The following is a 13,768-nucleotide window of genomic DNA, read 5'->3' as shown; positions in this document are numbered from 1 at the left end:
ACTGTACTTGAACTGAAAGAAAGCCAGGAACATTCAGCTCAGAATGGCTGATCTTAGCTGTTACCTCAGTTTTGATTCTGTTTCGAACAGTTTGATCCATCTTTTTCCAGAACAATGTTCAGAAAAAGTGCTAGGACTATTTAATTTCCCAAACATAATGGCATAAGGAGAGCATAGTTGTAGATGCCACTAACATTCTATATTATTTCACATACACCAAGCAAAGGAAAACCCCACGAAGATGATAACTGGGGCAATGGAAACATCACCTGATCAGAGTACACAAATGGCAGAGTATTGGTAAAGCCGATTTTATCTATAGGCAAAAACAAGGATGGCTTGTTTTTCTTGGCCTCTTGGATAGGGATAAATCCATGCTCTATTTCACTTGTTATTACATAGTTTGTGGCCTTGTTTAATCTGTGTTGTCTGGCGCATACCTGTCAAGGATGATACCTAACTTAGTTTGAGAGGATTTCTCTCTGCCAGCCTGTCTTGACTGGCTGTTCAGAGAATATAAGTACTGATGCAGGCATCTAATCTTCTGTACAAAAGGATGCCTAAAGTTAGGGGCACTGGCTCATAGTCACCTTTTTTTGACTTGCTTTAATTTACTTTTAAAAGTGTTCCTAAAAGCACATGAAAGTAAGGAAATTAATTCATCTTGTATCTATAACTGTATAACAATATGTCAAGTGAAGTTGGTGTTGTTTTTTTGTTGTTTTTTTTTTTTTTTCCCACGGATCATTTTCCTCATGCTTTATGTCAGTAAGAACAAAAGATAAAGCCATAATCCCCAGTAGAACTAATGAGGTAGCTTTCAGAATCTTTTCCACATCAATCATTTTGGTCTATTAGTAAATATTATGCCTTCTGGAAGTAAAGCCCTCTAACAGAATTAAACTATCCATTTCTAAAATACTTTCGTTTACTGAAAAGTGGTTCTAAAAATTAAATTACAGCAATTTTCTAGTCTGCTGTCTCTTTCCTTCTGAAAACATTTCATTAAACTTCCCAGAAATAAACAGAGAATATCATACTGCTATGACAAACTACTCTGGGAAAATCCTAAAGAATGCTGATTCCCTATTACAGGCACTTAGTAAGCCCTTCTAAATCTCGTTGAGAATAAAGAAAGACTTGTCAGAGATGTGATGTCCTGATCAGTGTGAATTATTTGAGTTCAAAATTTTGTTGTAAGGAGGAAAAAAATGTCAGTAGAATCAAGCAAGAAAACCTTAAACTTTTCTGTGAGGTATTTATCAGTGGCTGCTTGGAACTGACTCTAGAAGAAGTCCTATTATGCTGCAAGTCAAGTAAGTGGGGCAAAAGATAAACCTAGCTAAACAGGAAATGGCTCCTAGAATGAGGAGAGAAAAAGAAAATATATGATCTCCAGAAACAAGGTCAGGCATCATAGAGAGATTCTAGAGCTGCAGTTCACATCAGCAGGGAGAAAAAAAAAAAAAAAAGTCAAATTTCAACTTCAGTTGACAATGACCAGCCAGTCTGTTGTCAGACAGTGAAGAAGGTTTTCAAGTATTATTTCAACAACAAGAGGTCAGAGGAAAACAATAAAGTCACATTGGATGAAGACAGTCACCTAACAGGGATTAGGAATAAGCAGAGGAATTCAATGCCATTTTTTTCTCCTCAGTTTTTAATACTAATGATAGATCTTGTGATTCCAGGTCTTCTGAGTTGGATAACCACGATTCAGTGATGCTCCAGTTGTGACCACTGAAACTATGAGACCAGTTATACTGTTCTTTAAGTCCATGGGGCCTGATGGTGTTCAGAGTACAGAAGGAGGCAGTTGATGTTGCAGCTAGACTCCTCTGAATAAATTACTAGATGTCTTGGAAGTCTTACAAGGTCCCCACTGATCAGAAGCTCACCAGTGTAACACTGACCTATAAGAAGGGCATGAGAAAAGACCCAGGAAATGACAGACCTGAAAGTCTTACCCATCAGCGTCCAAACTTTGGCTTGCCTGGGATATCTTTAGAGAACAAAAATTGTCTTGGGCCACAGATATGTAGGTTGCTCCAAAAGTAATGTCTCATTTATTTCTATGGAATTGATAACAACTTCAAATAACATAATATCACTATTTGATAGAACAAATTCCAAGCCCAAAAAAACCCCACTATTTTCCAACACAGTCACCACTATTAGCTATGTGTTTTTACCAGTGATGAACAAAAGACCGCTTTCTGCTCGTAAGAATATGACACACTGTCACCACTGCTGAAATAAATCACTCATTGCCTCGTTGTGCTCACATTCACTGTTTGATCTCAATAACAATTAAGAAAGCATCAGTGAATGTCAGTGGGTGCAATTTTTTTCTGCATGGAGAAATTCAATGGTACATCTTTGCTTCATTTGCACTTCTGTGTCAGTTGGCATTTTGTCAGACTGCTCCTTTGATGCCAGTTGTAACACAGCAACAAATATAAGAAAATATTGGTGGGAACATTCAACCTCTACTACCATACAATCAACATTCACCTCTGATATTATGGGCGAACATAACAAAACAGGAGGCATTACTTTTGGAGCAGCTCTCACAAAATATACAGTATCATTTATATATAAGTATCAAAGCATTTTGATTTACAATATTTTTTTAAAGCATTAAAAAGTGGAGAAAGGAACAAAAATATAAAACTAGTGGGATATTTAACTTTGATTTTGTGATTCTAAAATCCCAGGTTTGGCAGTAACTGCAGTTCTTAGTGAGGTCTCAAGTTGTTCATCCAAAATTTCTCATGAAATTTTATTCTTCCCATACTTCAGCCTTAACAATAATTGTTAAAAATGTGCATATTGTCAAAAAGTGATGGCATGAATAAGGTGTGTTTGTGAAGCAAAATATATTTTTCTCTGCTAAGAGAGGGATTATGAAAGTCTGAAAAAGGGACGTGATCTGATTTTTGAGTTGATTATTTGATTGCAACTCTACACATTTCATCTGAAAATTTTCAGGTCATACATACACAGGTATTTTTACAATCTGAAAATGGCCTCACAAATGGATATATATGCAAATTTTCCAATCTTGAATCTTCAAGCTGCGTGATGAAGCTGATACATTCAAGGAGGCCATCCACAGAGACCTTGATAGGCTTGAGCAGTGGGACCAGGTGAATATGAGATTCAATAAATCCAAGTGCAAGCTCTTGTACCTAGGTCGAGGCAACCTCCTTCACCAGTATGAGCTGGGGTATGAAAGATTTGAGCACAGCTCTGCTGAAAAGGACTTGGGGATACTGGTTGATGGTAAGCTGGACATGAGCCAGCAATGTGCTCTTGCTGTCCAGAAAGCCAACCTCATCCTCGGCTGCAACCAAATCAGGGCAACCAGCAGGGTGAGGGAGGTTGTCCTGACCCTCTACTCTGCACTAGTGAGACCTCACCTGGAGTAATGTGTCCAGATGTGGAGTACTCAGCACAGGAGAGACACAGACCTGTTGGATCAAGTCCAGAGAAGAGACACAGAAATGACCCATGGGATGGAACACCACCTCTATGAGGATGGAGAAGAACCCGGAGCTGTTCACCCTGCAGAAAACAAAGCTGGATATATGGAAAAAGTCTTTTAGTGTAAGGGTGGTGAGGCACTGGAACAGGTTGTCCAGAGATGTGTTGGTAAACCCGTCCCAGGAGACTTTCAAGGCCAATCTGGATGAACGTCTGAACACTTGATGTAGCTGCATATGTCCCAGTTCATTGTAGGAGAGTGGGATTAGATGACCTTTTAAAGGTCCTTTCCAACTCTAAAGATTCCATAATTCTATGATTCTATTTTTGCATTCCTTTATCAAACCAGAAAGCACAGCTGGGTATTCTTCACTGTTCAGAGCCCTGTCTTTTGAAAATTCTGTCTTCGAAATTTGATCTCCTTCTACAGTAAGGGCACCTGTTCAGTGTTTAAATGGAACACATTAGATAAAATCTTTCTAAATTTAAGTAAGGCCTCTAATACCTTCCCTCACAATATATTTCTGGGCTGATTTTCCACCTGTGAGATAATAAGGTACACACTATGCTGTGCAACGAACTGGTTCAGCCATGGACCTTGAATGGTCATAGTGAATGCAGCTATGTCTGACTGACAGCTGGTCAGCAGTGTTCCCCAGCCACTGAAATGGATATCTTCCTCTCTTACTATGAATTTGACATTTCCAAACTTTTATTAGACGTTTTTTCTTAATTATTATTATTTTCTTTTTTCTAGAGAGTGCTTTATAATTTTATATAATTAGGTTCTGTGTGCCTAAAATGGCAGACCACAACTTTTGCTGACAATGTAATTATTAAATTAGTGAGTACAGACATTTACATCACTTCAGGATTTACCTCTAAATCACTTTGGCAATGAATGTGGCAAAACTCACTCACAATTGATCAGTAACAAAATTTATATTTAATTTTTTATACCAGAAATTTTCTTAAACTTTATTACAGCTCCTAGATTTTGGATTCAATTGGCCTTAAACTTTGGATAATACATATTTTACTGTGAAGTTAAAAATTGGTTACTTATTCATATTCATAATAATATTCATATTATTACTTATTATTATTGTTACTATCTTATATACTTATTATTATTATACTTTATTATATTATTACCTACTTAGTCTCTCCTCATAGGGGAAATAAGATTGTAAAATATCACTTTAAAATAAGGTGATAGCAGCAGATGTAGTTGCCCAATGGCAGGCAGACTTAGCAACTGTGGAACAAATTCCAATTCATTGACCATGAAAAAATAAATACATAAATAAACTGGATTTTATACAACTTGTTCAGCAGTGCAATGTTAACAATTTTATTATTATTAATGAAGTTAAAACCTCTGTCATAGACCATTGTAACAGCACTTGCAAAACCAAGATGTAGAAATATTTTATGAAACCCAACATGATGTTTTTATAGATTATACAGAACTATGACCACAACAGTCATAGAACTATCAGAACAAGGCCACTGGACATGAAATATTTAAACTCTGAAAGTTTTTAGAAAACTGTATATGAAGATGTGTTTCAAATTAAAGTATCTGCATATCTGCTCACAAAAGGAGACCATGTCTGGGTACCTAGAACAAGAGAGAGATTTAAGCAGACTGATTTAGTTATTAGGAGAGGTTCAAAGATTAAATTTTTGTAGAACTTACAGTTATGAGAAGGGGCACTTACTAGAATATGATTACAAAGCAGTCCAAGGGACAATAAACCTGAAGAACTTTAAAAAGTCATTCCTGATGATGGCAGATAGGGAGTTCTGTATCACACGACCTACCAATGCCAGCACTAGTACATATGAAACACAAGCTTGAATTCTGATGCGCAAGCAGTAAGGCTCTCTGGAACTCCCCAGATAGTGGGAGATGAAAAACAGAAATACAGTGTCTGAGCAGTTGAGACAGCACAAACAAAGATGCTATCTCTGATAAAGTTCTGTAGGGCAAGATTTTGCAGAAAGGATATTATTCACCCATCTCCAATGATTAACATCGAAATAATAATGACTGAACAGGCATGAACAAGACTGCATTTTGCTTTGGGAAGATGACTGAGAAACTGCATCTTTGCCTTTAAAAGTCTGAGATATTTTCAGAAAACATGTCAAAATACTACTGGTAAAGTTATGGGGACCTGTCCCTGGAAGTGAATTATTACAGACCCTTGACTAACAATGGTCTCCACTTGTGATATACAGTGCAGATGTTAGAGGTATATTCCACAGCCTGTTTAGACAGGTCTTTCCACTTTTAGAAAGGAGTTTGGAAATTGTTAAGCCACAGCTCAGAAATGTATTCAGCATAACAGCTCTTAGTCTTGTCAGCAACCATGAAAACATTTTTCTGGGACAGCTGCTCAATATTTTTATTTTATTTATTTATTTATTTATTTGGTTCACAAGCAATGCTTTTAGCAGAAACTATACTAAAAATCCACTCCAACTTAAATATTACAATAAAAGTTTTGTGGTCTTGTATGTGTATCACAAAGATTAGAGATTTCATTAACTCTGTAGCTATTTCCCTGAGCATTGTTAAGTCCCAGGGGACTTCAGGTACCCACAAAACTCCCATTTTATCACTGTAGTTGAAGAGGGCCTAATAGATCTAAATAAGGTGTCTAAGACTATACTGTTTCTGTTTAGTTGATGAAGATACAATTTTATACAGCACATGACAAATCTTAGAAACATTTCTCATCTCAAACACATTCCTGACATCCCTAACTCCATGATAACATTCAACATTTTAAAAAAGGAAACAGGTCCTAGGATATCTAAGATTGTTTTTCAATTTAAAAATCCCCCAACACTTTTTCCTCTCAATATATTAACATATAGGAAGTTCTCAGAAAAGAGGACATCACTCAGTGTAACCATTCTGTGCACAGACAATTTCAGTTTGTCATGTTGCTCTTTGCTTCATTTAACAATTCTGCATCTGTCAGATCCCTCACTGCTCTAAGCTCTGTGAAACTGCCAGCAAAACAGAGATAATTTCTGCTGTAGTTTAGAAAAGAAAAACACTGCTTTTGTTTATTTTATTATTATTATTATTATTATTTAGTTAGCTTCATAATGTTGGATAGACGGCAGGATTAGGTGTACCCCATTCCCAACAGCTTTTACAATAATGATACAAAAGTGGACACAAAACATAGCTCTCTACTGTACTTTATAGGAGACTCTCCAATGCAATGTTTATATTGTTTCAAATAATGATGAGAGAATGAGAGGACATCGAGTCAAGCACACTGACAACTTAAGTTAGAGCTGAACATACAAACCAGATGCATAAGCTTCATGTATTGATAGAATCATGGATTCTTAAAGTGATTCAGAATAGAATATATCTTAAAGGTATATACTTTCATCTCCTTTCCTGTGTACAGGGCCACCACCCACTAGATCAGGCTGCTAAAAGTCCCATCTAACCTGGCTTTGATCACTTCCAGGGATGAGATAACCACAGTTTCTCTGGGCAGGCAGTGCCAGTGCCTCATTGCTTTCTGAGTAATGAATTTCTGATCTAAACCTACCCTCTTTTCATTTAAATCTGTAAGAAACAGAGCAGTGAAAACAGCCTAAACTAAAAGTGTTAATATCTCAAAGACTTGGCAGAAGAGATGTTACAGTCACATGTCTGGGTAGGAGCACCTGTAAGAGACTGAGATGTTGCAGTTTACCTTTCTGAAACTAACTTACAGTGAGAGAGTGGAAGAACATAGGAGTATTCTCCTCCTCCCACTGCTCTTCTGGAAGGTCCTAGAACAACAGACTGAGCATGTGTGGCCTGGACTATAAAAGACTCAGATCCTAGGAGATGTGTGTAGACACCAACTGAAGGAACTGGATCTAAGACACTGGTAGTGGTGATCTGGGTATCTACTATCTTTCTTCTTTATCTCTGTCCTGTACTCTCTATTGCTCTTGTACAGCCTTACAGTTAAAAATGAATGCGGCTTATGTGTTCTGATGCATCGCTCAGTCCATTGTAGATAAGTTTTAAATCATTTCTACCAAAATAGCTTCTGCCATTAGTAAAACATTTTAATTGATTGTCTGGTGTCATATCACCTTTATTTAGCCCAAGGGTATCTCAAACATCAATTATCTCCATGTGGGTCATCATCATAATGGTCCCTTTCTGGGCACTGGAAGGCTGCTATGAGGCCTCCATAGACCTTCTCTTAACCAGGCTGAATATCACAAATCTCTTAGCTCTCTTCATGGAAGAAGTGCTCCAGCCTTCTGACCATCCTCATGACCCTCCTCTGGAATTGTTCCAAGAATTCTACAACTTTCTTGTGCTGTGGGTGCAGGGCCCGGATGCAGTACTTCAAGTGAGGCCTCACAAGGGCAGAGTAGAGGACAGTCACCTGCCTTGCTCTGCTGGCCGTGCATCTTTTGATCCAGTCCAAAATACAGTTGGGCCTTCTAAGCTGTAAGCTTACAGTGTCTGTTCAACTCAGTGATACCTGATCTAAGCTAATCTGTATTCTTCTACATATTACATAGCCCCAAATATCTGGATTGGTCACTCTCACTGCTAAATATTCTTCATAGAAAACATGGAGCAAATTGCTGCTTTATTCACAATCCTGCTACATTTGAAGATAGGAGTAGAATGTAGTTTTCAAAACAGCCATCAGGTCTTGGGAGAGCAGTAGGTAGCCCCTGCTTGGAAGCATCCTCATTGTATTCACCAAACACTTGCAGGGGGCTGCAATAAAACCCTTCCAGGGGGTTGTGTTTATCCTCATTGGAAACTTATACACTGTTCCACTAGTTTCAGAAAGCAGTTTGCATTTAAGGACCCCCATGGTTTTTATAGGATTTTATCAGTAATACTCCTGCAATGATGGCAAATTTGTTCAACTTTCCTAATTAGCAGCCTTTGTTGTAGAAGTTCTTTTTACTGCTTTTCTAGCCTGCAAACCAAGGTCCTAGAACTTACAGCCTCATTAGCCTTTTTAGTACTATCATCCTTCCTGTTATTCCTCTATGCCTGAAAATAATGCTGGTCTTTTAGATCCACAACACCTTCACTGCTCATTGATCTGCTTGCTTTTTCAGCAGGACCTGTTATCTTGAAGAGCATGGGAATATGGATTGTGTCTCAAAACCTGAGTCTTGTTGGTTTTCAAATAATCATAATCTAAAAGGACAGTCTTGACTGCATGCACAATCTTATGCCTCTTTGCAGCATTGTTTTTGCAGAGCTACTGCTGCAAGCTGGAGGCAGGGCACCTGTCAGTTCTTGTCTTGTTTCTGTCCTTGTACTTTAGGAACAGGGTGGGTGGAGAACTGGGATAGATGAATCAAAGAAGTAATTACGTTTTGGCTTTTATCCAGTAATAGATTTAGAATATTTTTTTGTGAAACTGAGCCTGCTGTTAAAATATTGTAGGTATGTATCCAATGGTAGATCCTGGAGAGCTTTTTTATTCTACTTTCAGTGAAATATCCATATCAGGAGTTTGGAGCGTGTTTCTTATTTGTACACATAAGACTGAAAGAAGAAAAAGAAAAAATTAAATATTCCCTGAAGAGCAATTTCAGTTAAATCTTTTCCAGAGCAGTAACTACAGATTAAATTAGAGTTAATTTGACTGTTCATGTCATCTGAGTTCACTGCAGTTTATATAATTTTATGCCTAGATTGATATGTAAACTCATGGTTCAAACTAGTCACTTTTAAAATGAAAGACCTAACCAGTACAAAAGATCTGCATGTACTTATGCAGAAGTGCATATGAAATACTAGCTAGAACAACTCAGTGTCTGTTCATGCTTGCCCAAAGAAAGACTTCTCATGTTCATCCATGCAAAAGCTTAAATAGGACAAGTATGCACACATCTGCTTCTGTCCATGTAGATTACAATAACATATGGTTAGCAGTGTTCTTTCCTTTGTTTTGAAGGGCTTAGTTATGAAAAATATACATTATCTTGGAATTCTGGAATAAATTTTTCTTAAACACTGGTTATTCTCCTTCCACGTCTTCATAAGAGCACTTCCCATCAGCGCATCTGCATGATTTGACATCATAACTAGTTTGCTTTGAAAGTGTGAATGCGTACTCTAGTGACATATGGTTGATGACCGCTCAAACAACATTGCAGAAGGGGCTCAGGCTAACATGTACTATCTGGAAAATGGTTTTCTAAATGCTATAGATCATTAAGACATAACATCTAGCAGAGGAGAGGTATATTGGAAATTCTGTCTAAATAGTATCAGCACTAACTATATTGTTGTGAGGTACCCCTGAAAAAGTCAGTGTAAGACTCCTCAGTAGAAAGCAGAGTCTTTCAGTAGAGCTAGTGAAGCTTAGTGTGCAATTCAACACCTCCTAAAGCAGATGATTACATTTGTTCAGACTCGATCTTATTATGAGACTTACCTTATCTATTAAGGCTAGTTTGGGCAACCTGGCATCATCTCTTGATGGGAATCTATTATCTGTCAATAGTCATTTTGTATCCAAAACTGATTTTTTCCTGTGGGAAACTGAAAAGGTATGTACTTTGAAAAGAAGCTATTCTAAGCTATTCTATGAAAGAAACTTATCTAAGGTAAAAAGTAAGTTAGTCACACAAATTAGCTGTGTAACAACAGTTTGGAAACAGTTTTAAACAGTTTTGTTTTTTTTTTTTTTTTCTTTTCCCCCTAACAAACAGTATTTTCTCCTTATTAAAAACCTTTATCAATTTTATAATGTTGATAATATTCTCTTTATATAGGTTCTGCTTTCCTTTGTAATACCAGGTTTGGCTTCTGAAATCACAAACACATATTTCTTATTATTTATTGTAGTATTTTTCTTTGTGATTCTATCTGATGGCAGATCTCCTAAAGTCTTGCAGATGACAGACTGATTCCATCAGATGTAATGCATAGTGATGAAAGTGGTGAAGCTGGTTCTCTTTTGGGTTTTAACTACATTACTGAGTCTACCTAATGTGTTTCACAAAAATAGAGAAATCAAAATGGTAAAAGCAAATATGAGGTTGACATAATTTTTAAACCTGCCATTCCAGCACAATTTGCTATACATTTTGAAGAAGGCTCCAGGGAAACCTCCTTGCTGCCTTAAAGTACTTGAAGGGAGCTAGTAAATGGGTGAGAAACAAACTTTTTACACAGTGTACTAGTGACAAGACGTCATGGTTTTATGATTTTTGGTTACTGGTATTCCACATCATAACATCATGTAGTACAGTGGGAGTTAAAGTATTAATGCTCCAGTTCCAGGTACCTGTCCAGAAGAGAAAAACTACATTCCCCGGGGAGCTTTGTGGTCAGAGAGGAGATAGAACTCCTGGCAAGGTCACCTGATTGGGCTTTTCTCTTTGTCACTCTTCTCCTTCACCTCTCCTCGCTGCTGCCCGTCCTGACTGTGCATGTCACTTCAGTATCAGTATAAGGCCTTCAGCTTTTTGGGCAGTCTCACTCTCATTATATTTGATTTATTAGCTTCAATTCTAATTATATTGTATTATAGTGTGTTATCTTTCATTCCGATACCATATTTAGTAAATTAGTTGGTTTCTCCTCAGATCATCACCACTGTTTTTAATTATTTTGGGGTCCCCTGTTTCCCTTTTCTGAAGGTGTGGATTTTGCGAAATCCCTCCGTGCCACTAGTCACAGAACCAGGCTGAACCAGCCCATAAACCGTTGACACAAGGTAAGGGGGAATGGCTTTAAGCTAGAGAGCAGAAAATTAGATTGGCTGTTTGGAATAATTCTTTGCTCAGAGGATGGTGAAACACTAGACCAGATGGCATAGATAAGTTCTGGATGCCCCATTCCTGGAGGTTCAAGGCCAAATTGGATAGGATCCTGGGAAGCCTGATCTAATGGGTGGCAACTCTATTCATGGCACAGAGGTTGGAACAAGATGATCTTAAAGGTCCCTTCCAGTTCAAGGACTGGAACAGTTTTTTCCCTTCCAATATATGTAGTAGGCTATTTTTCTTGAGATGATACATTCTATGTCAAAGTGTTTAATACAGTGATTTCAAGCACTCTGAATTCATCACAGACATGGGATAGTCTGTGGAAAAAAAGTGCATATGCCCCTAAATTTGGCCAAGCCTGAGAAGACCAGATCATAAAATCATAGAATACTATAATGGCTTGGGTTGGAAGAGACTTCGAGGATCATCAACCTCCAGACCCCCTGCTGTAGGCAGAGCCACCAACCTCCATATCTAATAGTAGACCAGGCTGTCCAGGACCCCACCCAATCTGCCTTGAACACCTCCAGGAGCAGGGCATCCACAATGTCTGTGGACAGCCTGGTCTAGAACTCCAGCCCTTTGATTATCTTTGTGGCCCTCCTCTGGATCCTCTCCAACAACTCAGCATATCAAATGCAGCCTCACGAGGACAGGGTGGAGAGGGACAGTCACCTCCCTGTCCCTGCCTGGCCACTCCTCTTCTTATGGAGCCCAGAATCCCATTTGCTTTTTGAGCTGCAAGAATACATTTCTGGCTCATGTTTAGTTTTCATCCACCAGGACCCCCAAGTCCTTCCCAGCAGGGCTACTCTTGAGGATTCCTCCCCCCAGTCTGTAAATATGCCTAGGATTCCTCTGACCTAAGTGCAAAACCGTGCACTTTGCTGTGTTTAACTTCATTAGACTCACCCAGGCCCACCTTTTGAGTCTGTTGAGGTCCCTCTGAATGGCACGCCTTCCTTCCGTTATGTCAGTTGCATCACTCAGATACGTCAGCTAAGGTAATCAACAAATGGAGATAAGTAATACTCTTCATCTACTTCACTAAGCAGCCAAGGGACTCTCCAAGAATTAGAAAACTATTGAAATTAAAAGAAACTGTGTTCAGGGATTGTTTATAAGATCTTAGTCTTCAGATTAATATGAACATTTTAATTATAAACCTGCAAATAGACCTGCCATTGTTACCGTGAATATGGACTATAAATGAATAAAACCAAACAAATTAAACAAAATAAAAACAATAAAAATTGTGCCTGCTGTTCCCCCTTATATTAAGGGGGGGAACTTTTTGAGTCATATTATCTGTCCATGCAACTTACAAGTCATGCATGAAATGAAGAAGAAATTCACCTGTCATCACATGCCATCTCTCCAGTAAGTTCATATATGGAAGTTAATAAGCCATTTAGCATGTTCTAATTTGCTTAAAATCAAAGTAATCAGATTAATAGACACTGCATTTAATCCAAAAGAGTATTAATATTAATTGATTGTTTATGTTCCTCTTATAATCTAATGAAAGAGTATTATGAAACATTGTTTCACTGTGTGGAAGCTGTGAATGTTTCATTTGGTTGTTTATAGTTTAGTATATTTAGTGTATTTAAGTGCAATAAATGAGTGGCTGTTAAGCAGGGAAAATGGATGTTTATTAGCTTACAGTCCTTTGCTAACAGAGTAGAATTACTGAAGAGATAGAGATACTGACTCTTAATTAAGTTCACACACAAGTACACAAATTACTTTCAGGACAGAGCAGGAAAGAAAAAACAATAAAACTATTTTACCAATAGCATTTTATTCAATTTCTGCAATTTAGAAAGACAAGAAAAACTGACATCTGAAGAACAAACACACGCACACAAAAGGGAAAAAAAAAAAAAGAAAAAGCAAGATTTGACCTTCAAGAATATCACAAAGAATTTTATCACCCTTTTTGCATAGTGCAGATCAAGATCAGATTTAAGTATTACAGATACAACTATCATTTTATTGTTTAGCATGTTATTTTATTTAAATGCTATTAAATCTTTACTTAAACTTTGAAGCTTCTAATATAATCAGGTCTATGTTTTGTTGTCACTGTATTTCAAAAAGCCTTAGCTATTAAAAGTGAAATGACTTTAGAAGGTATGCTGTATATGTGTGGTGAAAATACTTGGGAAGATTAAGGTAATGTAGAAGGAACTAGAGGGATAAAAAGCAATATTTCATCACCAATAGTTATGCTAATGTTAATTGCTGTCAGTACTTGATATCCAGAACAAAATGAAGCTATGTGGAGACTGAAGCACTGGACTTCGCTTACATTGGACACTGGAACTGCTAACTGAAAAGTCATATATTCTTGAGCATTAACAGCTGATATCTTTATTGATGATCTGGATCAGGGTATTGAGTGCACCCTCAGTAAGTTTACAGATGACACCAAGTTGGCCGGACATGTTGATCTGCCTGGGGGTAGCTCTACAGAGGGATAAGG

This window comes from Coturnix japonica, chromosome 1 (assembly GCF_054131305.1).
Source record: "Coturnix japonica strain WE chromosome 1, WE-NBRP24, whole genome shotgun sequence".
Taxonomy (NCBI): Eukaryota; Metazoa; Chordata; class Aves; order Galliformes; family Phasianidae; genus Coturnix; species Coturnix japonica.
This window is presented reverse-complemented; position numbering follows the sequence as displayed.